Genomic DNA, 26,919 nt, shown 5'->3' with positions numbered 1-26,919 from the left:
CACACAGAGAAATGTCTGTCTTGTTCCCTCTGTAGCATGCATCCATGCTAAATGCCCCCGTTACTGAGCCCCTCTGCTCGGCCTCCGAACTGATCTCGGGACTCTGATAATGCCCCATTGAGCAAAAAGACATCCAAAAGATGACGTTTCAACGTATTTGACGATGAAAAGATGTCGGGAGGTGCCACAGAGGAGGGATCCCTCTCCCGGGACAGACAAGACATTCAAAAGATGTAACATATGTACAGAATAGAACAACAAAGTCGCACTGTCAGATACAAGTAAATTATATAAAACACATGCCAAGAGTGAGAGTCCAGGAGGACGCCTCAGCAGGTTGAGGTGTCGCCAAGTGGTGCCACACGGCTAAACACTGAGAAAACGTATGATCGTCCCCATCTGCTCCAGTTGTGCAGAAGAATGCCGCAACGCTGTTTGACGGTGAAGCTCCAGAGACTTCACCTGACCTTCCATCACCATGTGGGTGAGTGTAGATAGAGACTGAATGTTTCATTTTGGGGTTAACTCATCCTTTAAAAACCTAAACTCCCAGAAAATCAGGAGGACATGGCCGCCAGCACTGACTGCATGCATGTTGTTTTATAACCTTGTTATTTAGCTCCCACATGTGATCGATCAGATAAAGTCAGGATTTGAATTGGGGCTGATCCTGCCATTCTTAAGGCTTTGTATTGATCCCTGAGATGAATATGAATGACCCCCATCAGCAAATACACGACACACACGATTCTGTCAATTAGATGGACAGGTTAGCGGTGTCTGTTTAATTTAAAGTCTAATATTTTTAGGTGGTGTTTGGTTGAAGCCAAAGATAACAAAGTTCCTCACCACACAATGCTTACACACTGTACCTGTATCCAGCGCACGCGACTCCACTTACTCTCTATAGGGCCCTTCACACACAGCATTTCTGAATACCTTCTGGATTGAGTTGATGGACAATCTTCTCTGTTCCAGATCAGGAGTCAGCTCCTCTGTTATTGATCAGAAGTCAGCTCCTCTGTTATCACCACCGTGCACAGAGGCTTCTGCCCGCTGCCCTCCTCGTGAACGCGCCCCGACGCTCCGTGCGGACGAGCAGCCCTGTTTGTTTGTGTTGAGAGATTGGAAATGGCGGAGAGCAGAGACCAAAGCGATAACTTGGGTTTGAAAACGCGAGTGCGCCGTCATTGAAACACAGAAACCGCCCGCAAGTGATCCCGGGAGTTACTTACGACCCGCTGCTGCCGATGGGATACAAGTCGGACACGGCGAGGACGGATTTACGGGACGAGGTTTGGACTTAGCAAGCTGGTTAGCTGGCTAAGCTAGCCGTGCTGGCAGCCTGGCGTTAGCTAGCCTCAAGTCGTGTGTGATTTTAACTACGCAGGCTTGTTTGTCAACAGAAGCTGGCGTTGAATTGCTAGCGAGCCAGCTAGCGTGCAAGTTTTACCCGGCTCCCCAGCTAACCCGCTCGGGTTTATAACATGCTCGCCACAACGGGTCGCAAATTGTTTAATCCAAAGTAAGAGTGGATAAAAAGTCAAGACATCTGACTATCCTTGTCGCAAGCAGTAAGTTAAGCTGGTTAGCTAAGTTAGCTAACTGGCTTGTTTTTTGGGGTCTTTTTTTGCGCACAACCTGAGCTGCCGTTTGCATGGGAATTAATTATCCAACGTGACAACGTACAGCAGGACCCCGCTGCCAGGATTGTTATTTACAAGTTCAACGGGCGACAAAACAGGTAAGACATCCGACACACACACACACACACACAGCCTGACAACATGTCATCCTGACCATCCATGATTTTACTGTCCGCTGCAGCGGGGCTAATGCTGAGGGCCTCCTAACATGCCTGACTCATTGTTGATTTTTCCACATAACGTCGCTACAATTCACCGACACCATCTTCTCCGACTGAATACATAACGTGCAGTGGTCGCTGGGACATTTTGCTCCTTCGCCACCTGCAAAGAAACCTACGAGGCTGTCCTTATGTAAGTCAGTGTTGACGGCCTCCAGGCGTCGCTGCGATTCACTTCATTTGCCCGCAACTTGCGTCCTGAACGCGAAAACTTAAAGGACATCCTGACCTCTTGGTGTAGGGCAAAAACAAAACCTCTGGTCATCATTAGATAACAGACATACATAACTCGTGTGTAGTGTTGAAGATGCTCCAAAGTAGATGAAGAAGATGCTAGTCTTGGGTAAGCGATTATTTAATGGACAAAATCAATTTTCTGTTCTCATTGTAGTCCTGCTGCTGATTTAAAGGGGCACTATGTAGTCAGAAATGTCATATTCATAATTTCTGATACAAACTCAGAAATATTTATTTTTGCCATAACTGAAAAAACACGCTGTTCTCAGAGGAAAACAAGGTCCCAAGACATCGTTTGAAGCTAGAAAGATGGCAGGGTCCGCCACACGTAAATAAAGTTTGTTTATTCAGTCATGAAAACAAAGACCGTTTGTTTATTTACTAATTTCAGCATGAAAATCAGTCAATGAAGATTTTTTCTTCTCGTGATTAAAGCTACGCAGTGCACCTTTAAGTGTGTGCAGCCTGTTGTGTAACATTTCAAATAGAGCATTTGTTTTCAACACTTCTGAGTGTAAAATGTGAATCTCAGTGTGGAAAATTGTCTTCAACCAAGTCAATTAATAAGGAATAAAATCAGTGCTTATTATGTATTAGGAAAAACACACTTGCATGTCAAACACTGAGTTGCACTGATTTCTAAAACACTTTACTGCAAACTGACAGTTTAGAATAGCTGCTTTTTATAGACATGTTCTTAAAGATTGTTTATGCCTAAATTAGGGCTGCACAATAAATTGTTTCAGCATGGTCATCGCAATGTGCACATGTGCAGCAGTCATGTAGCATGACATGCAGTGTCAAGTCAAGGCAATTTAACTCAAACATGTCAGGCTGCAACTTTTTTTCTGTGTGAAACAAAACTTGCAAATTGCTGAATTGAGCAGGGCTGCTCACAATTACTCTCATTCTCAGTTGATTTGTTCTTTGTTTCCTTGGTTAATTGAATAGTTTTTTTTTCCATATAATGTCAGAAAAAGAGGAAAAATGTTGGATAATTTTTTCCTTGAAGCCCAAGATGAAATCATTAGATATCTTGTATTGTTCACAAACCAGATATTTTCACATTTAAGAAGATGGAATCAGAGAATTTTGACTTCTTCTGTCAGTTGATTAGTTAAACAATTATTAATTTAATATATATTATATAATTTATTGTCATCTAAACACTGAGCTTGTTTGGAGTGTGTCGTCTTGAGTGACCAAATAATTTTAACCTATGTGTTGTTCCAAAAAAAAAGTATTATTAGTACTGCAGTAGTTTGTTTATGAAAGCCATTTGAGCGTTAGTTACTTTGGAATTTGGCCTTTGTGCACTTTAAAGTGCTGTAGGCTAACAGAGAACAGTTTGGTGAATGATGGACATGTTGGTGAAGAGTACTGTCTTTGAAATGTCAACAATAATCTCTGATAATAAGGCTAAAATGCGACTGTTTTCTTGAACATCAATCTGTTTAATCTCCAGTGGACGGGAAGTATATTTCAGTATAATTTATTTCAATGTGTTAGTTTCTTTTAAGTTCTTCTTTTGGCTCAAGTCAAACATCTAAAGCAACAACAACTCATGTATATGTGAGATGTGTATATGTATTTATTAATGCCTATTTTTCCCACATATTTGTGTACATATCGGTCCTGCCTATTCTTTGCCTTTATTTGTTCAGCTTAGTTGTCCTTATTCTTAACTTTCTTAGTATGTCTATTCCTGTATAAGTAAACTGAGAGCAAATCTAAAAACAGCACTCAATTTCCTTGTATATGTAAACATGTTTGACCATTGAAGCTGAATGTGATCCTGACACCACTGCTATCAGACTACTATTTAGTCAGTGGCATTTAGCTCACACTATTTGTTAAAAAGCGTTGATGTAAATCTACTTTTTGTTTTGCTTGAGTACATTTGCTGATAGCAGGGAAGTATATTTACCAGTATTGGTGTAGCAGACTTTATCATGTTCTGAGTTAAAGCATTGTAGCGGGGCCCCCCAGGCTAAGATGTAGACCAGATAAGAGCCAGTATAGAGTTCAATGTAGACCTCAGTTATTCAGTTCAAGGTTTGCTGTGACTGCTAGAGTACAACCGGTAAACGATGGAATCAAAACAATGAAGTTAGAATAGGCATTAGTGTTTTATATATTCCTCAAACTTTGAACAAAATACCATGTCTTCATGAATCTTGTCTTGGCATATAAGAAAGAGCAAATAGTCAATGAAAACAAATGTATAAAGGGTGGATGTTCTTCCACAAGAATGCAGGAATCATTCAAGTGCTAGAAAACCCTTGAGAACACTTGGACAAAATGCTTGAAACTGGTTAAACTACACTATTTTGTTAAAAAGCTGTTTAATATCAGCACAGCTAGGCTACAAAGGGTTTCAAGTCTACTTTTAAGCAGGTGACACAACTTTTCTATGTTTCCCTTAAATTTATCACCCCTCCCTAGAATGCTAAAGCTCGCTACAAAACAATTTTAGTGGTATCTAGCACAAAAACGTCAGATTTTTTTTTTTTGTTTTTTTACAAGTATGTATTTTACCACGGATGTTTCTGGTCGGAAAAACCTTGAAAAGGCACTTTGAAAGAGCTTGAAAAGTGCTTGAATCTGACTGTAAGAACCCTGACGTGGAATGTGGAGAAGAGATGATCCTTAACCAGATCTTGTCACAACACGATGACACACTATAGTGCTAATTACCATCACCTCTCTAGATGAAAGAGAGTGTTTGTGCACACTGATGGAGATGTCGAGGTAGATGAGGGAGGAGATTATTGCTGCTTGATGATTCCAGAAGACTAAAATAAGTCTTATACGTGTTTAATATTTATTCTATTCCAAGCAGTGGCATTTCCTTTATTAGCTTCTCACACGAGCTGTTAAGCCTACCTAAGGATGAGCCACATTTGAGGCAAATTGTTGGGAGTGGGAGCCCTCCTCCTCCCAGCTAAACTCTGTGTCTGTATGGAGAATGAGCAGCCATTTTAGCACTCAGCACTGCTGCAGCCTGCCTGCGACTGTCACGGCATTCTTCTGCTGGTGCTTGAGTAGATTTTCATGCTGTTTGTTTTGACCCCCCCCCCCCCCCCCCCCCCCCCCCCGGACACCTGCAGCCAACCTGTGATAATGTCACTCAGATGCTTTTACCAGGCAAATGCTGATGGATGTTATCTGTGGTGGCAGATGAGTCAGTGAGGCTTACCTGCCACACTGGCTGGTAACTTTTTGGGGATGATGGCTTGTGAATGTCTCAGAATAAACAGTTGCCAGTGTTTGCCTTTTTGGTGCTGGCATATAACTGTAAATCTATCTTTAATAGCAGCATGAAATTTGATATTTATGTGGAACCACTTTAGCACTAAAACTTTACATAATCTGAATCAGTTCCTCTTTATCTCCATCTTTGTCTGTATTTTCTAGTCACTTGTACATTTCTTTTGATTTTTCTACATTTGAAGTTTGTTTTTGTCATATTTCTAAATGAAATGATGTCATCTCTTGCTCATTCTGTGAATAATGTTACCCTCTTAAGATGATTGAGTTCTATATGCAGTGAGGTGATTGGTTTCCATCATCAACTTCTGGCCATAGTCAAAGTATTTTCCTATGAACTGAAACTCACCTGTGTGATATTCCCCACACCTGTTAGCTCTGAGCAGGATTAGTTTAACTTATATTACAACCCACATATCAACAACCGTTTACGGGGCCAGCTACATCATACTCAAGTGGTTTTGAAAAGAACATGAATGAACAGTTGCACTATTAAACATTGTACACTGTTCATTAGTGGTGTCAACAATAATCGAGTAGGTGATGCATCGCAATGCGGGGCATGCACGATTCAGCATCGATGCGGCAACGTGCCATAATTGATAATGTCACTGTTTATTTTCTGGCCTTGAGTGGACAATAAAGTTGTGAAGTTTCAATTACTTCCGGGGGCATTTCCGGAGCAACGTTGCAATGACATGCGCAGCCTGTAGCTACATGCTAAGTGGCAGCACTAGCTAGCATAACAACAACATCAGGGCCGCATTATTGGTGAGCCGTCCCAGTGTGAACGGATAATCCGGAGGCGCAGAGCGAGGGCGTGTCGGTCGTGCAGTCTGATAACTGCACAGGTCCTTCACTCAACTAAATACAGAGAAATGTCCCACAAAGCAACGTTACAGGACCGAACAACAGTAACGTAGTAACTGTAACTGTCTTTGGCAACTTGTATGAGGAAAACAAATACCACAGCTGTACGTGGAGAAGCGTCCGTCCTCCTGTCCGTCCACCGCCTGTCCTCCCGACTCTTCCTCACATTTTTGCTCAAAAAACAGCATCTGTCACCGGCAAAAAAACTTTAACTCACCGAGTGTTTGTGACGAAAATAGATCACCACGACCGTCAGCTCTCCTGACCGAGACTTCAGGGAACTTTCCCCCAGAAAACAGCCTCCGTCCCCGCGAGTGACAGAGTCAGACAGTGTCCTGTTTACTGATGGTGATAATGTATAATTATGTAATTTAACTCGAAAAACTTAACTTGGTCACTTTCCAGGATGTTTGGTGGGTCAGGATCTCAATCACTACACATTATAACAGCATCTATATGATTAGAAACAGTCCGCGGGTTTGGATTAACAGAGGGGAAACAGGAGCGTGATAATACACACATAGCAGCCAATAAAATCTGTTGTTCAATATCTGACTGCTTGTATTGCCTCATGACTGATGAAAAGTTTGCCTTGTTGTGTGCAGTAGAATTTTGATGCATCGCAATGCATCGCAGAATCGAATTGAATCGAATCGTTACCTGGTGAATCGTAATCGAATCGAATTGTGAGGGCAGTGCCAATGCACACCCCTACTGTTCATGGAACAAAAGATCAGACCTTTCACCCCTAAATGCATTACCTGTGGTGTTGATGGTTATTAAAACCCAGAGCTACAGGGAAAAGGACGCATCATAAAGGAATTTGGCAATTTAACTATTTTTTGTATTTTTACTCTTCTTACACTGGCTGCACTGGTGCACCTAGCTTTTTATCTAGGTGATCACATAATTAAAGGGATAGTTCGAGTTTTTTGAAGTGGGGTCATATAAAGTACATATCTATAGTCGATCTGTTTCCTACCGTAATCACCGATCAGCGCAGCCTCAGTTTGGAGAAGTAGAGAGCCGCTCCAGCCCAGAGGCTCAGCTTTGTACTGCAGTGAACGGGGTTCAGCAAAAAAGCAAAATTAACCACCTAAAACAAGGCTCACATAAATTTTTTTACACCAGTTCAAGTGTATGTTGTATAGGTAAAATTCACACCGCTTTACATCACTGTCAGACCGCGCTTTCTTTTGGCACTACATTTTCTCAACCGCAGAACCTCCGTATCCCTACGCATTAGCGTAACTGGGCAACAGCTGATCTGCGAGCGGCGGCTGGACGAGAGGTTTACTTTCGATAAAAACGAAACTTAACTCTCCATATCCTTCCGCATTAGCGCTCATGCGTAGGGATACGGGGGTTCTGCGGTTGAGAAAATGTAGTGCCAAAAGAAAGCGCAGTCTGACAGCGATGTAAAGTGGTGTGAATTTTACCTATACAACGTACACTTGACCTGATATAGATTTTTTTAAGTGAGCCTTGTTTTAGGTGGTTAATTTCGCTTTTTTGCTGAACCCCGTTCACTGCAGTACAAAGCTGAGCCTCTGGGCTGGAGCAGCTCTCTACTTCTCCAAACTGAGGCTGCGCTGATCGGTGATTACGGTAGGGAACAGATCGACTATAGATATGTACTTTATATGACCCCACTTCAAAAAACCCGAACTATCCCTTTAAGGTGCACCCAAGAAATTATGATAGCCTCAATAGTATTTTTTTAATGTAACATATCTCAACAAGTAGGGGGTGGATTTCTATGAAATGTGGAACAGATGTTGATGGTGCAAAGAGGACGAAACCCAATGACTTTGGTGAACTTCTGGCTTTTTCTGGAGCGCCACCTTCAGGTCAAAGTTCTCAATTCTTTTGTGAAATAACTAAAGGTTGACTTTATTGGTTGTTAGAATGTCTCAAAACTATTGGACGGTTTGCCATGAATTTTGGGACAAACTTCATTTTCCCCACAGATAATAACTTTGTTAATACCCTTGCTTATTTTCTAGCGCCATTGCCTGATAATCATTTTGATAAGGGCAGTAAATAATGATCAAATAACTTAAAAACAAATGACATCCCCATTAGCTTCAGGTGTTATGTGTGTTTTGTACTAAATAGCAAATCCAAGCATGCTAATTCTCCAAACAGAGAAGGTGAATATGGTCAACTGCTAAACATCATCGTGCTAGCATGTATTGTGATCATTTTAGAGTGCTGAGTTTAGCATTTAGCTCAAATTACCACCGTGAGTCACATTAATCAAAACAGATGAAATGTACAGAATAAGATTTGATGTTACTTTATTTCAAACAATTCATGTGATGTGATGACTTTTTGTTACTACCACTCAGGGGCACCAAAGTTTAAATCTAACATTCATTTGACAAATACTATACCTAGTGGTTTGAAATAAGAATTCCTGTGGCATTTTAAGATAAAATCAAGGAAATTGACTTCATAAATAGTCTTTAATTCACTGTAATTTTGCTGTAGGTATTAATGCATTTGAGGTTGATGGGAACAGTGTCACACAAAGAAGCTTATTGTATTAGTTTGATTTATTTAGTATTAGGGGTGTGGTTGCTAGCTAGCTTATTAGCTCGGGATGAGCCATGATCGGGAGAAAAAGTAACAAAGTTTAATGATAATGGTTGAAAGAATGTTGAAGAATGTGACGGAGACTCCTCTGTTTTTAAGTGACCTTAAATATAAACTATTTGCAGCATTTTTGTGCGGACATTGCTTTTTATTTTGGTTGACATGACAACTAAATTTGGCCACCATATTGCCTCAGCTTTATTCTGTTTCTGAATTAAATTGACTCAGTTATGGCTTCATACTTAATGTAATTTAATAACATTTATTTGTAGAGTGACCATGTACAGTTGCCATTTGATGCATTGTATCAGAGTTAGCTTAGAGCTAATTTAAATCTGCAGTCTGTTGGCAGGTCATGATTAAAGCTGCGCATGGTTACAAAACATCACTGAAAAATAATAATCTTAAATAATAAACTATAACAAACATAACACACTTGCTTATGCATGTTTGAGAAATGTTTGTATACAGTCAAGCCCAAAATTATTCAAACCCCTGGCAAATTTTGACTTAAAGTACCTTTTATTCAACCAGCAAGTTTGTTTGTTTTTTTTGACCGGAAATGACACAGGCTTCTCCCAAAAGATAATAAGACGGTGTTCAAGAGGCATCGTTGTGGAGAAAAGTTATTTCTCAGCTTTTATTTTCATTTGAACAATAAGTGGCATGTCCAAAATTATTTATACCTTTTGCAGACTGTCAAAAATAGTCCACACTGTTCTAAAGCATCCTAATTACCCTGATTCATTGGGAACAGCTGTTTTAATCAACTCAACAGGTGAAAAACAGCAGCACTCTGCAGCTGGTTTGTGGACAGTCATGGCTAAAACAAAGGAGATCACTGAGGACCTGCGGCTGCACATTGGAGCTGCTCACAAGTCAGGAAAGGGCTATAGTGCCATACCTAAATGTTTTCAAGGTCCAGTGGCTACAGTGCAAAGTATTATATTTGAATATTTATTATTATTATAGTTATTATAGTATTAAATATAAGACATTCTGCACTGTGGAAAATCTCAGAAGAAGGGGTTGGAAGACAAAAGTGACACCTGTGCTGGCCAGGAGGATAGTAAGAGAGGTGAAAAAGAATCAAAGGATCACCACCAAGGCCATCCTGTTGAGTCTGGGATCTACTGGTGGCAGCCTCTCAAGGCAGACAGTCCAATGGACACTGCACACTGCTGGGTTCCATGGACGCAGACCAAGTAAGACACCACTTCTCCAGATAAGGCACACAAAAGCCAACTTGGCCTTTGCAGATGCTCATCTGGACAAAGAAGAAGACTTCTGTTCTTCCGTTTTATGGTCAGATGAAACAAAAATTGAATTGTTTGGCCACAATGATGTATCCTTCATTTGGTGTAAAAAAGGAGAATCCTTCAACCCTAAGAACACCATCCCCACTGTCAAACATGGTGGTGGGAACCTAATGCTTTTGGGGTGTTATTCAACCAGTGGACCAGGGAACCTAATCATAGTAAATAACACCATGAAAAAAAGAGCAATACATCAAGATTCTCAACAACAACATCAGGCAGTCTGCAGAGAAACTTGGCCTTGGGCACCAGTGGACATTTCAGCACGACAGCGACCCAAAACACACAGCAAAAGTGGTGAAGAAATGGTTAGTGAAAACATTAATGTTTTGCAGTGGCCCAGCTGGAGTCCTGATGTGAATCCAATTGAGAATCTGTGGAGGAAGCTAAAGAACAGGGTGATGGCAAGGAGACCCTCCAACCTGAAAGAGTTGGAGCTCTTCGCTAAATATGAATGGGCAAAAATACCAGTGTGGACTTGCAAATTAGCAATTATAAAAAGCGGTGGCAATTATGATTGCTGTAATAACCAATAAAGGTGTTTCTATTGATTATTGAGAAGGTATGAATAATTTTGGACAAGCCACTTTTTGTTCAAATGTTAATAAAAGCTGAGAAATATTTCTTTCCACAATGATGCCTCTTGTACATTGTCTTATCTTCTGGGTGATGCATGTGTCATTTCCAATCAAGACAAAACTTGCTGGTTGAATAAAAGTAGTAGTAGTAGGCAACATTTGCCATGGGTGTGAATAATTTCGGGCTTGACTGTATCTGTCTGCACTAGAAAGCAGCAGTGGATGAATCGTATCATTTTTTTTGGCAGGTGAAAAAAGGAAAAGACTAATCTAGACAGAGCTTGTGGTTTCTTGTTTGTTTACTTAAGGGATATGTATGAAAGCTATCTTTTGATGCAGCACCCTTTAATCAAGGTGTGATGTCTACATTCTGGCCTAGATTCAGCATACAGTGCATGGTGCATTGGTTTACATAGCCCTGGCAGATCAGTGTTATCACAAATCAGAGAATGTGGATAAAAAAACAAACAGTTTCCCAGAGTGTTTCAAATCATCTTTGATAATATGCAATGGGACGTGCAGGAGGTTTAGTTTCTGCAAAGCTGAAAAAAATCTGCTCTAAGCGAAACCTGTGCAGGACAGGCTGCTGTATGCTGTGGTTTGTCCCTCGACTGTGGCACTCTGAGTCACTGTAAGGCAGCAACACACACACACACGCACACTCATACAGTACATGCGTACTGTCTTCAGCTGCTGCGAGCGAGCAGAATGCAGGGAAGAAGAGAAGAGCAGCGCTGCTTCGACTTCTCGCTGCCTTCCTGCTGTCAGAACGATGGCCTATATTCTCGCATGGAGAAAAAAAAGCTTGTGCAGCAGACTGTGAGAATCTGTGAGGGTTGGGAGGAAATGGAGGGAAGGAGAAAAGGTAAAGGCAAAGAATGAGAGAAACAGAAAGATCACATTCAGGAAGAAATTGATCGGCTAAGCGAGGAAACAGAGCAAGGACATGCACATAGCATCACACAACAGTTTCATTTTGCTGTTTGGATTTGGAAGGTGTGATGAAAAATGCGTTTGCCAGAATGGTGAAACTTGGAATAGAGAAAGTGATAAAAAGAAGGAGAGAACTTTTTCACAGGTATGTAATCCTCTTCTAGTGCGATTGGATGTGTGCCTGAGCCCAGAGGACACTGTGAGGTAAATAAGAGGAAGTTTAACAGTTGTGGGTATCTCACCTCAGATGTCAGCAGTGCGTATTGAACTTGTAGTGTAAACACCTCGTGTGAAGTGGAGTGTAAAGGTGCCACTGTGCCTGGGTTTTATTTTCTGACGGAGAGACACTTGGCAGTTTGACTCAATGTGTTACCATGCAAGTTGCAGTCGGCACTTAACACTTGTCTTGCATATTTGTCATTTCTGCATGTGAGAATGCCCCAACTTGGCATCACATTCACTTTTTTTGTGTGTGTTTTTGCCATATCACTGTCAGAATCTGTAAAGCACATGAATCGGCGTAGGGCTCCAATATTAAAATTGTGTTTTTTCAAAGACCGCTGCATACAACATTGGTTGCAAAAGCTGGTATGTTCACTATAACTGGATGTTTGTCTCTTCCATTTCAGTTGATGGGGTTAAGATCCAGGCAATAATAACATTTCAAATGAGTGATATGATACTGGAATTTTCTAACTTGGATACAATTACTAGATCTAGATATTGGTATTTAACATTTTTGAATTCATGGGTGAAAATTTACACCACCTGGAGGACTTTTAGAATTTAACAAGACATGTGTACTGTGTTTTAATCAGAACAGTAATATAGTTAATTTCTTTCTTTCTGAACTCGGGAACATGTGTATCCATACTGTGGAGCTTGAGTATTGAAACCATTTCAACCCATAGTATACAATACATATAGACGTATTACATTTACTTGTTCTTTTGATGCTCAAGTACATTTAATATCAGATACTTTAGGTCTATTACTGAACTACTTTCGTATGTAATTTTGTATCGGTTACTTTCAAAGTACAATTTTAACGCAATATATTAACTTTTACTCTGATTTGAGTCCTGCTCACACTGTGACATACCAAGCTCAATGCAGGCTGCGTTTTAGTCACAAATTTGCTGCATTTTCTTTGAGAACATTTTCACTTTTGTGTGGCTTAGGACTGAGGGATCCATGTGACGTAGTAATGGGTGATGTAAATGATACAAAATTGGCCTACAATAGAGATTTCAATTCTATTGCACTATCGCGATAATGCATGTTCATGATGGAATCTGCCCGTGTAATCTAGAGCTACGAGCTGCAACGCATCATCATCATCTTGAGTAACAACAGTTCCGGGCAACAGTTCCTAAGAGAGGTAACACAACTAATCTGTTCTACCATCTCAAAACGAAACATGTCACTGAATACCAGCATTGCCAGGCAATGCAGCCAACCCCAAGATCCAGTCTGAAGAACGCAGGACAGAAAAAACAGGAACTGATCCAGACCTCCATCCAACAGTCATTTTCAAAAGGTACTACTTACAGTAGGAGAGCCCACGATGGATTGAAATTACCAGGGCCATAATCGTTTACTTGTGTAAGGACAATGGTCCCTTTTCAAATGGTAGCGAGACTTGGCTTTAAAGCCATGATCAGATCTATTGATCCATAATACGAGTTGCTTAGCCCAAATACTTAACAGAAACAGTGATGCCAAAATTGTATGCCGAGCTCCACAAAAAGGTTGAAAAGGAGCTGTGTGACTTGAAATACTTTGCCACTACAACGGACTGTGGTCAAGCCGTACCATAGAGCCTTTCATCAGCCTGAACATTCACTATATCATGGACAATTGGATTATTGGCAACCGGTGTTTGCAGACGTCGTACTTCCCTGCTGCACATACAGCCGAGGAGATAGCACAAGGGCTCAAGGAAGAGCTCGAGTCATGGGGTTTTAAAGAAAAACGCCAAGAGTGCATCACTACTAATAATGGAACAAACGTGATCAAGTAGGGCTGTCCACGAATATTCTAAATTTGAATATATATTCGAATATATATATATATATATATATAATATATATATATATATATATAATATATATGATATAGCTAGATTCTATATATATATGTATATATTATGTATATGTTATATATTATTATCTATCTATATATATATGTTATATGTAATGTTCTGTCTATATGTATAGTCTCTGTATCTATTTCTTTATCTCTCTCTGTCTATCTCTTATTGTTATGTTCTATCTGTTATGTCTCTGTATATTATTCTATCTGTCTTTCTATGGTCTCTGTATTCTCTCTCTATCTCTATATTCTATCTCTGTCATTGTTGTCTCCTTTGTGTCTCTCTTTTCTCTTTGGTCTCTTCTGTTTCTCTCTCTCTGTCTGTGTTCTCTCTGTCTCTTTCTCTCTCTCGATCTCTCTCTCCTCATCTCTCTATCTCCTGTGTGTCTATCTGTGTGTGTCTCCTCTCTCTCTCTCTGTGTGGTTCTCTCTGTGATGTGTCTCTCTCTGTGTACTCTCTCTGTCTGGTCTCTCTCTCTGTATCTCTCTCTCTCTGTGTCTCTCTCTCTCTCTCGTGTCTCTCTCTCTTGTGGCTCTCTCTCTCTCTGTGTCCTCTCTCTAGGTGTCTCTCATCTCTCCTCTCTGTGTGATGTGTGTCTCCTCTCTCTCTCTCTCTCCTCTCTCTCTCTCTATCTCCTCTTCTCTCTCTCTCTCTCTCTCTCTCTCTCTCTCTCTCTCTCTCTCTCTCTCTCTCTCTCTCTCTCTCTCTCTCTCTCTCTCTCTCTCTCTCTCTCTCTCTCCTCATCTCTCTCTCTCTCTCTCTCTTCTCTCTCTCTCTCTCTCCATCTCTCTCATCTTCTCGCTATCTCGCCAGCAGGCTGCAATGTATATCGCAATATGGATTTTAGGCTAGATCGGCCATCCCTAATGTGATGCAAAGTGAAAGTGTAGAAAGCTGTGGGAGAGGGAGACAGTACAGTGAGAGCAAGATTAAGAAGACTGAAACCATCTTCTATTTATCATCGTGAGCAACTTGTAAGGTTTTGCTTTGCTCAGGAGTCAGAGGGAAAGCAACCTGATTTATTTATTGCACAGCAGAAAGGGTGCAGAGCAGTATACCTATTGCGTCGATGGTGTCTAGACTGGCCATTGACAGAGGGAAACAGAGCACTAAGAGGAAAGGATGTGGTCTCGGTGTGAAGTGTAATAAAGTGATTCTCACTACTGGCTGTGGTCTAGATATTCAGATGCTCCCTGCAGGCTTATTCCGCAGGTGTTTTCACATTGATATTCACATAGCTTACATCTGTTTTTTTAGAGAGTGGTTTCAGCAGTTGTTTCAGTCCGTGACAACTTTCACCTACTTACAGCATCCCAAAACCAGGAATTGTGCTCAGTTCTCAACAAACATTTTTTATATTTTGAATGCAAAACGGACAACACAGTTCTGGATTTTGTTTTTAGAAATGCATAAGATTCCAGATCATGTCTAATGTCTAAATAGCTTGGGTTTTCCAGACTGTTTTTTTCTGAACTGAAACCAAAAACACAACAGAGACACAAAGAGCTGCAGGAAAACTGTAATAACAGGCAACCGTTTTTACAAAGCATGTGCATGCTTGAGACTAGCATGTGACATCTATTTGAATATAGCGGTTGATCAGACATTGATAATTATCGATGACTTTTACTGTGAAGAAGCAGACTTGCTTGGTTGACATGATTTTTCAATGAATAGCAAATATGCCTGAGGCCATGTTGTTGGTTTAGGAACAATAAAAATGCTTTTAGCTTGCTAACAGTGTAGTAGGGAAATGGATTTTCAATCTCAGTCAATCAAAAGCAAGATTGCAGAATCTCTGAGATTTTTTTTCTCACCATCCCTGTAGTGTAACTTACCAGTAGCCTGCAGATGCACTTTTCAACTGGCTATCATGTCCACTGTAGCAGTGAGAGATGATGGAGAAACAGAACGAGAAAATCCTCCTGCTTTCCCAAAGTCACTTCGTCTGGCAACATTTAGCATTTTTTGTCATGTCAACGCCAAACTACAGTGTACAGGTAATAATGTTACACAAACCCGCTGTATCTTTTTCAAGTAGAAAAATAGTTTTAAGAGGGAAATGACAGTCATCAGGATGTATGAGTAGTTTTTCTTCACAAATCACGTTCGGTGGTCTGATAGCAGCATAGCAGTCAGAGCTTGGGAACATATCTTTAAATTGAAAATCAAATTGATAGAAGTTTAAAGTCAAATCATATTGTGGATTTGGACAGCGGTAACACCCCTAGTCTGTAGGATGGCACTGTTGCCCAGCCAGTTGAGTTCTTCGGTCGGTACTGAAGTATCTCAACCACTGTCAGATGGTTTTGTAGGGCCAACAGGATGTATCCTAATGGCGTTGGCAACCCCTAGAGTTTCCTGTGAGGAACACCAATTTAAGTGAAAATCCTTGGTCCCTTTGCACCTTTTAAATGACAGTTTAATCATTAATGAGTAACATCCCTAGGCATTCATATTTACTACAAGATGAATTATAATAAGTGGTTTGTTCAGTTCCATCATGAGGTCTTCTCCTTTCATTTTCCAGTACTTTGGTAATAAAACAAACTCCTGTCCGTAACATACTCCAAACATCTTCAGCTATAATTTGTGTCCATTACTAATTTCCAATGTTAGCCTACAACCATCATAAATAAAGAGAATGGTGAACCTTTTACCTGCTTAATATCAGAATGTTGGCACTGCGATTCTGAGCATGTTTGCTGATATGTTCAGTCACCTCTTTTCCTCAGTGAGTCGCTCTCTTGTGTTCCATATGGCCATGTATATTTATTTACTGTAAATTAAGTGTTAAGTATTACCTGCTGAATACGAAATGAAGCATCTTACTTATGGAGTAAACTGAGTGTATTTAACTAAACGTATTTAAACTTCATATGCCATTATGCAAGTGTTGTAAAACTGTTGCATAGTTTCCTTGTGTCATGCATTGTTTGATACATTTTGCAGTTAGTATAAATTATGCAGTACATTTACTTTCATAAAAATATCTTAGTTGTATAAAGCGCCTTGCAAGAGACCCAAGGATGATTTACATATGGCAGGGAGATAACTTCATTTTAAGTCTATATTACAGGTCAGTGATAGTTGGTAGGCATGTGTTTGTTATTTGACTTAGAGCCCTATATTTTACCTGGCTCAATACGCTAAAGCGGCTCACCTTCCCTCTGATAATATCTGAAATGGTCCATTCAGCATCCCTTACTGTCCATTCAACTTCCCTTACTTCCTCTGTTCCACCTCTCCTTGTCCCATTCAACTGAAATACGGGCCACTGAGGTGTGGTTTTTCACTTCAGGATCAGTTGCCTGTACCATGACTTTTTGGCTGCACTTGACAGCTAAATATGTGTAAAGAAAAACAGGTTTTGTTACAAAGCTAGTGATGACTGCCATCAGCTGTGTCCACACAAAGGGAGTCATGTCACTGGCTGCACACAAGAAAACAACTTACTGTGAAATCAGCTTAAGATAATATACAGTGTTTACTTGTTCTGCTGGTTTACCTGCAGCTGGTGAGTAATTTATTTCCTCCTAACATGCTTTGGACCTAAAGTTGACCTTAATTTGAAGAGAATTACAAATGAATATGTTATGAAGAATCTGCCTAATGACGTGATGGAGCTGATTAACATTCACAGTTCTAGTCACAATTTTTCCTGACTTGTACACACGTGTTTGATTTTTTATATAGCCTAACTTTCAGCTGTGGGCATTAACTTATTTAGTACTTGAACTTTCTGTAACAATTTCAGTCTTTGTGTGGATTGAATATTTTTTCATAGCAAGTATTTACAAATGTAAATATGTAAAGAACACTTGTGAGAAACCGCATTAAAGCATGCAGTTGATATACTGTCATACTTTAGATTGGTCGATGGAGGTGAAACAGACTTTTGAAGAATTATAATTTGATTATACCTTCTGCGTCTGCAAGGTTCTGTGTGATGCTCTGTAAGGTCATTGTGCCTCCAATTTATCATGACCACTGTGCCACAACAACCTATGGAATATATCTCTATATGTGTGTAATGCATCCTCTGAAAGAATGCCAGATACTGCAGAACCTGTCCTTGGTGTCCACAGCTCTGGAGTATAATTCAGGCCTAAATTGGAGTCAACAGTAGCTGATTACTCTTCACAAAACGTGATCTTAACTAATTTATTTGTTATTTGTCTATAAAACGTGAAAACATTTTGAAAAAATGGTGACATAGGTGAGGTCAAAGGTAAAATATTCAAATTGCTTGTTCTCTCAGACTAACAGTCCAAAATAAAGATATTCGGTGTACTATTTATATGACAAAGAAGCATAATATGCTCTCATTTGAGAAGCTAGAAACTGCAAATGTTTAGTATTCCTACTTGAATACTGCCTGCAATTATGAATGAATTGTAGTGCATTGAAAGTGCTGTGTAAAGCAAACCACCATCATTACGGGCCTTATATAACTGTAATTACAGACCAGCTTAACTAAAATAAGCCGAATGGTGAGCCATGACATGATTTGTTATTGTCGTGATTGGAAAATTTCACCTGAAGTGTGGCTGCATTTTATAAAGTTAGAGAATGATAAACATGTCATTTGCTACCAGTTTTCAGGTAATGCAATATTAGTCGCAAAAGATTTGACTCTGACTCGTTCCTAATGTGAAGTTATGCTGAGGACCATCAAAGACATCTTTGGACATGATGATGGATGATTGATCATCCAAAGAAGAGTTCTTGTTCCCAGGATGTGATCATGAGTACATCAAATGCTCATCAGTTTGGAGCAGCCATATTTTGGTATCAATAATGATTACAAGTATTGTTCCTAATTTTTTTTCCTTTAGGTTCACCTAAAAGTCTTTACCATTGCAAGGAATTATGACTACCAGAGCAAAGTAAATATTCCTCTCTTTAGTGTCATGCAAACCTTTTAAACAGTGCGACTTATTACAGTTCCTCCTTTAGACCGTTAAAGTTTTCACATACAGATGGTAAATAAGTGCAAATTAAGGCTCCTATAACTGCTTCTACAGCTCTCTTTTATAAACTTGCTTTCTGGATAACTTAGATCTGTCTTGGAAGATATTCTTGTAAATTTTGCTAGAGCATTATTGGAGGGAGGCTGAGAACAAGAATTGAATTGCCAATGACAGCCTCGCTTGCATGCCAGTAACAAAAAAAGGGCTAAAATAATGGCAAGTCTAACAAATGCCGTGGGCAATGTGTTTGGGATAAAGGGATGAGCTCCCTCTTAAATTTTATTTATGTTAATAGGTCAGTCTTGGCTTGAGGCTGCCTTCAGACATCAAGACATTTTTCTTGGCTTCCCACAAGGTACAACGCAAAGCACAGGGAAGACACTTGCAGAGACAAAGTGCATTGAGTGCATGCGTCATCATTTCATCGAGTCTTACATGCTTCTACTGCAAAAACAAATCAGAATTTCTATGTTACAACAGGATCGGATTTCTTAATATTGCTACTTCTGATGTGGATATGATTTTTACTGTTTTTGCCTGGCATAGCTAACATTTATAAACAACTAAGCTAACTTAAGAATGGGATTCATCAATCAGCAATCAACATGTGGTTGGTACCCATTTCAACTAGTGGTAACAGAGCCACCTCCGGCTGGCCTCTTTACGTCACCAGCTGCCTCGGCATTCAAGAAAGATGGCGTATGAAGAACGAGACGAAGCTACATCTTTGTACACTTCATATATGGTGTACATGATAATCACACAAACTAGGGGCACAATGGCGCTCTTTCTTGCGGTGATTTCGGAGGAAAGACGCCGCCGTCGTCCGTCTACTTCCGGCTCACGGCCCCGGCGAAAAATCTTGCGCCTGCGCAGAACGCAAAATCCGATCCGATCCGCTGGAACACATACAATAGTAGAACGTCTCTAGGAAACATGCAGGAGTAATGCAACTATCAATCGAATAATCTGGGTGCTTTAATTCGACTATGAGAAATCCGATCCGGTCCAATTTTAGTCAGACTAACTCAGTCAGAATGGTTCAGACCAAACGCGATAGACGCGAATGGAGTGGCAACTCCACATTGAAAATCAATGTAAATGGCGCGATGACACGCGATTCAGGCAACGGCGGCGGAAATGGAACGTCTAGCGCGGCGCGAATGAAGCGTCTGAAGCGACGCAAATAAAGTTGAAAATATCCAACTTTTCAGGCGGCATCGCGCCACGACATCCAATCAGCGACGACGTCACTTCACTCACGTACCGTTGTTTATGGTTGCTCAGAGCAACGATGGAGGAGAAGCTAGTTGTAGCTGTGTGTGGGCACCCGGTGCTGTACGACACCGCAACTCACCTCAGACAGATGGACAGGCGCTCCGCAGCTGAGATGGAGCGACTGTAGTTGGTGTCCAGGCGGGAGATCCTGGCACCGACTCGAGCTAACAGGTCCTCGAACTGGGCTCTGATCAGCCTGAGGTACCGCTGGAACCGGTCGTCATCCAGACGGAGCTCGTGGAGGAGACGGTGAAATTCCCCCAGCTCCGTGTGTCTCCGGAGGACTTCATGAGCCCAGACACGACGGCGGGTGGTTTTCCGGCGTTTCTGGGACTTGTACAGCAGGTACAGTACAGCAACGGTGGTGATATCAGCCATAATAGACATGGAAAGACAGCGGGTTGAGAAATACCGGTTCAAAAATGAGCGGGCAAGTGGGCAAGCGCGAATGACGCAAATGACGCGAATGAGGCGAATAGTCCAAAATGATCACGCGGCGCGAATGGAGCGTCTGGCGCGGCGCGAATTAAGCGTCTGAAGCGATTGTATTCGCGTCTAGTGTAAACGCACTGACTGACTCATTCAGTGTTTAAGTGTTACTGGATTATGATTAAAACACAGGCAGACCTCTGAGTTTGTGCTCTCTTGCTGGCCTCCTACCTTGTCATATGTGCCTGTACAAGGCAACTGACCTTTACACATCTGCACCATTTGTCACGTAGTCCTTGTACCTATTTACGAGCACTGATAGTCGTTGAATATAGACTGTCATGCTGTTCCACAACAAGTAAGTGCTGGCTGGTCTACCGAAGCTGAGTCTGCAGCTGGACCAAATTTGTGAAGGACAGATGGAGCCTCCTGTGAAATGTAAAGAAATAAAAAATTGTGTGAAATGTAGGCTTTATTGTCATTTTTTAAATAAAATTGTATGTTTGAATATGGTCCATTGTCAAGGAAAATGTCAGATATTTGAAGTCCATGTAAATAAGATAAAATGTATGGTAAAATGTATCACCGTCTCCATGGATTATACTTTGAGAGCAGATTTCATAAGAACGTCCTCTTATTTATTTATGTCTGCACCTTCAAACACAAAGATTTGTCACTTTTAAGCTGATTTACTTGGTTGTAAAAGCAGAGTTGAAAGTGAAGAATAATTGAAAGAAAAGAGTAGACGTCCACTTCAAGGCCCCTTTCCAGTTGTACAGTACACTCAGAATACACAAGTTGGCATGGTCTCTTCACAAGTCTGCTTTGAGTCGACACTCAGCACCTATTCACATCAGGAGTGAATCTCATGCTGATCATCCTTATCAGATAGTTTTACAATGGATGGCTTGCTGATTTCGCTACTCTGGCCAATGAAATTTCAGCATTCCCCCTTAGCCGAAACTTCAGTGTGTTGCTACAAGAGTGTTAGGTAGGTTGTATCTGCTATTTTAAATGTATTAAGTAACCTTTTTTGTCAAATCTCAAATCAAGAAAAAAAGGGAAATAGCTCATTACTGAACAAAAAGTGCATGATTTTCAAACAAGCCTGTATTAATCATTTCAACATACCTTTCAGGTGTAATTTATACTTGAGAAAAACAGTATAACATCTGATGAAATCCAATGAAACATCAGCTAGTCATTCAAAAATCCGATCCGAATCCGCCATTTCTCACAAAGCTTTTCACTTAGTGACTCACTTTTTGGTGTTTTCATAACTAGAGGCAACAGCAAAACACAGGTGGGATGACAGAACTCCTGACATTTTAAAAGCAACTGGTATAGCAGTCTGTGCGTGGTGATGTGTAGCTGCCTTCACATAAAGGAAGCAAATTCTACAAGACCAAAAGGACATACACTGATCAGCCAACATCTAAAGCACCTGCTTTCATTTTGGGATCGGATCAATGCCTTGTGCTCTTAGTTACGTTCCTTGGGTTGTTCCTGAGCAGGCATTAAGGTGGGGCATGGTGTTTTTTCCTACTGGGAGGCCACTGCCATTAGGGGGTGCCTTTGCCAGGAGGTTGTTGACGTGGTCTACATAGGCGTTTGGGTGGGTGGTGCGTGTCAAGTGGCAGGACCAAAGGTTTCCCAGGAGAACATTTCAATGTAGCTAAATGATCAGTGTTAATCACTTCAGCTGTCAGTGGTTTTATTGTTGGCTGATCAGTGTAGAACTGGTGGTGATGAAAGCCAGCTGTTGGGTTGTGTCAAGTCACCTGTGTTTCAGCCAAAGACTACAGGTGACGACCAACTAGTTTGTATGTTCTGCACCTGCAAGGGAAAATAACTGTGGGTTAAACAATATGGTGGCAGTCTCTGTTTGTCATTCGAAATGGTAAACCTGAAGACTCAGGACTCCAGATGTACAAACTGATGTTGTGATAAAACAGTGTTTCCATTTTCACATCAGTCTCGCCACCTTGACTCTTGATAAAAGTTTGCAAAAGGGGCTTTCTTTTTCTCTTTCTCTTCTTATGCGTAGCTGAAGAGCCAATCAGAATGATTTCTCTCACTGACAGGCTCTGCTGCAGATTAGGGCCAACATAATAACAACAGAACATAGGCCAACGGCCAACCGTCAGCCAGTGCACTTCCCTTCTTTATGTAGATCTGTGATGCAGCAATGATTGATTGATTGATTGATTCAGCACTGCTGTGGGTGAGCACAGTCTGCTTCACCAACAGGAAAATCCCCATGGTGCTCAGCTCTCATAGCTACACACTCTCCAGACAAGGGTCAACCATGTGTCAGCTGAACAGATGGAAACAGAAGCAGAAGAGGATGATCATGGACGACGTAGATCCAGATAGTCGTAGAACCAGATAATAATCATGAAACTACACACTCTGTAAACATGCAGTTGATTACTGTGAGGAGACTGAAAGGAGACCAGGGAAGTATGTGTTAATGGATTTGTATTTTTAGATGAGGTTTTTCAATCTCTTGCTATATACTGTCATCTCTATAGGGACAGCGAAGGACTATAAAATGAAATTGTTGTGCTTTGTGATGATCCTGATGGTGAAGCAGACTGTAGTTGAGCTTCAGACCCCTTTGTCTTTAGGTCAGTTGCAGGCTAATGTCATGACCCAGTAGTAGAGCTGCAGTTATGAATCAATTAACTTTTCTTTGTCCCTATTTTTTATTTTTTTGTTGTTGTTGGAACTTCACCATTTGCTATTGAACATGCTGGAGCGACAGTCATTTCCCCCCCCCCTCGAAGGTATCGGGGAAACAGCAGGTGTCAACAGCTCTGAGAACGGTGTCACTTTAATCAAAAGGAGCGTTTATATTTGATTGTAATATTTGCATGGTTAAAAAAAAGAGGTATTCACAATGTCCACAAAAAGTTATATCTAGATAAAAAAGTTATTTTCATGATAGCTGGCTGCATTTGCAGTATGACATGAAAACTGTGACATGAATAGTAACACTATATGTACATATGCCACAGTTAACAGGATTGTCCTCACTCTGGTTATCTCGCTTAGAATTGGGTGGAGTTGGACATGCTGATAAAAAGATCCTGCACGCTGATGTGTGTTTTCGGTTTGTGTTTGTTGATGAGGTGCTGGGATTATGAGAGGTGAAGTTGACAGAACAGTGTGGTGTTCAGTCTGTTCCTACCTGCTGCGTAGCTAACTAGCCAGCTGTCTGCAGATATCAAGCTGATGTCTCGTTAAGAAACACAAACATCAGGAGCAGTTGAATCAGTGTGCACACTTTTCCGCTCTGTGTGTGCTGAGACTGATTATTAAAATGGATATTTCTGCTCTTTTAAGTGGAAGCATCCAGGAATAATTGTTCATCGCTCTAGGATAAATTGCATCTTTTGGATAATGATAGTTATTCTTTCACTGTCCTTTTCATGGTGTTCTAAAGTATTTACTCCACTGCAAGTATCATTTTGATGCAGTTGTGCTTTCCTTGAGTTTTTCCATTTTCTGCCACTTCATACTTATACTCCACTGCAATTCAAAGGCAACTATTGTATTTGTACTCTACTACATTAATTTAACAACTGAGATTGCTATTTCTTTTACAGGTTTACTTGAATAACAAAAAATAAAGAATACATTATGATGTCTTCAATCGGTCTCATGGGGAAAACCTGACACAACATTGAAGGCCTGAAATTTTTTAACAGAGGATAAATATGATGAGGCTATAACTTGACAAAGAGATAGCAAAGTAGCAAAGAACATCAGAAAGCATTAAACACAAAACTTTTTCATAAACGTCTATCTTCAGATTAGGCCTTTAAAAATGGTGGGTGTGTCTGCTCGCTAGAGAGAAGAGAGTGTGTGAAAATGCAGCTGATGCTAGTGTATCGACACTGCAGAAAACCAGTACAACACTATCAGATATTCAAAACGCTGCTTGTAACAGAGTATTTCTGCACCGTGGTGTTTCTACTTTAACTTAAATAGACGATCTGAGTGCTTCTTCAACCTTTGGGTGACATCAGCCTCCATCATATAGGTGTAAATAATGGTGAAGTATGGTTCAGATACCGCCTCCTTTGATTTAACCCAGTGATATTTCATTTTTCCACAAAAGTACATCTGGTGAATAGAAACATACTTCGCTGTCACTTTTACAGGGAATTTTGACTGCTGAGAGAACAGCATCGATTAATGTGCCGCATCATAGAACTCATGTTCACTTAATGAAAAAGAGGTGTTTTCTGGTGTGCTGATCACGTGCGATGATTGTTGACAGCTTCTATGACAAATGTGCTCTTGTCTGCACGTCATAATTTGAAAGATCTCAGATGCATCGCATACTAACAGTGGTTCCCATCTCTTCTCCCAGTCAGAGGCCAGCCGGCTTCTCCCTGCACCTGGGATGGTGCCATGTGACAGAGCGGCCGTGGAGCCATAACACCACCACCACCGCTCCTTCGTCTCGACTCCAAGCTGCTCGCCCACCGCTGATCTCACCGTCAGTCTCCCCTTCCTCCCTTTATCTTTGCTCTGAGCCCTGGACAGGGCCACCACAGCCACCACATGACTCACCCACTGGAGCCCTAGATCAAGTAAGTGAAGTTAGGCTGGTTAGCGTTGTATGCTCTGTTTGAGTGCTGCAATTCAGTTTGTCTCACTGCTTAGCCACAGGGGATTACACTGCTGCAGCCTGTTTGTTTTTTTGGGTCTTGTAGAACATATGTAACAGTGTGTATTATTTAACACCCACTCCATATTCCAAGAATACAATCATGTTTGTTTATTGATTTTATTGACTCAAAATGCACCCTTTATTTGTTATTTTAGAGTGAACTTATATTCTAACTCAGGCTCAAGGCCATGTTTGTAGGATGGCAGTGATAGAGGTGAAGAGAGGTCAATATTTAAAATTATTTTGCTGTATTGAGCTGAAAATGAGTCACGGAAATGCATGTGCCTGACACGTTTCTGCCAGTTTCAGTCTGTAAGTAGAAGGGCTGCAACTAATGATTATTTTCATCATCTCTTATTCTTTCTTTTTTTTTTGTTTTGTCAACAAAGGATGTGAATAATGAAAAACGACAATCACAATTTCTGGGGGATCAGGGTAAGATAAGTGATGAAAATGTGGTCGATGAAGAACTGGTGGTAAAAAGAAACAGCACTTCTGCTATATGGACGTATTTTGGATTCGGGAGAGACGACGTGTTACAGGCATTGTGACTGCTCGGCATGTTTTACATGCCGAGCAGTTGTTGCAACTTCTAGAGGAAACATAACCAACCTCCATCACCACCTGCAATACAACCATTAAGAGCTACATAAACAATTCAAAACTAACATTAGCCAAACCACAAAACCACAAACGTCTAGTAGCAGCAAATCTAAAACCTTGCCATCATTGCATATTGCATATATTTGTTTGTTTATCACAAGTGATATCGTCATCGCAATATTGAACAGTGTTATCGCACATCGCAGATTTTCCTCATATCGTGCAGGCCTACATTTTGGATATATCTTTATCTTGATATAGCACAAGTGTGGGCTTTTCTCTGGTTTTAAAACTTGTTCCAATACTCTCCTTTACCAACTTAGTCACCTATATCCACATTACTTGTGATTATTTATCAAACATGTCACTGTTAAAAGTACCAGTAATCATTCTTACAAGATTATTGCAATATTACTATTGAAGTAGTTGCTCAAAAACATTGTGATATTTGATTTTTCTTGTTATATATTGTGTATTGTGACAGAGCCTGTTTTAAGGCTATTTAAAGCTATTTAAAGCTGATGACGACATCCGCATTAGCAGTTGCTAATAGCCAGATTACTATTCACTGGCCATCTCTATACATTAGTATCTTGCATAATCTAGAATATATAGTATGATATCTGCTTTGCTGATTTTTTTGCCATCAGCCAGGGTTGGTGTCACAACATGTCAGATGACAGTAAAATTGTAAATACAGATCAGGAGGCATCCCAACCAACGCAGGATGAGGGAGAAGATTTTATTTTGAAAGAATGTTTTACTGTTTTGTTTTTAACTCAAGGGTTGCCATATTTTGCGTATGTCGGCCACCTGTACCATCAGCCTTTGCAATAATTCATTTAAAGACTAAATGATAAATGCAGTATTGCCACAAGGAGTCACCCTGGCTTTTCAGTTGTATTCATTTAAAGGGTGTAAATCCAGTGTGAGTTTTGCTTTTAGAAAGGATATTTATCGCCTTTTTGTGTTTCACTATAAGCCATTATTTTGGGTACGTTATGTGTTTTATGGAGCAAACTGAGTTTGTTTTAAGATCTACAGTAAAAAAGATGATAACGCTTTGAACACTATCAATTGTAATGAAACGAAAGCTATGAAGAAAAAGCCCCTGGGTACAAATAACTGGAAGTGAGAAAGGTTTTCCATTTAATATGAGAAACAGACTGAATAATTGGCTGAATTTGA

The 26,919-nt window shown here is 40.5% G+C and overlaps 1 protein-coding gene across 2 annotated transcripts in view; it reads left to right on the top strand.

Annotated features, from left to right (window-relative positions):
* The first annotated feature begins 933 nt into the window (after positions 1-933).
* The window catches only part of ncoa1 (nuclear receptor coactivator 1), a 70,227-nt gene continuing 44,241 nt past the window's right edge, over positions 934-26,919 (top strand). The window contains exons 1-2 of one of the 2 annotated variants that reach the window (XM_030405913.1): positions 934-1,744; positions 24,826-25,048. The gene's annotated coding sequence lies outside the window, so the exon portion shown is untranslated. The remainder of the gene's footprint in view (positions 1,745-24,825; positions 25,049-26,919) is intronic. The other variant, XM_030405911.1, reaches the window with a different exon arrangement.

The sequence above is a fragment of the Sparus aurata genome, chromosome 22 (assembly GCF_900880675.1).
Source record: "Sparus aurata chromosome 22, fSpaAur1.1, whole genome shotgun sequence".
In the NCBI taxonomy this organism is placed as follows: domain Eukaryota; kingdom Metazoa; phylum Chordata; class Actinopteri; order Spariformes; family Sparidae; genus Sparus; species Sparus aurata.
Note: the sequence above shows the minus strand (reverse complement) of the source record. Positions and strands in the feature narration are given on the sequence as shown.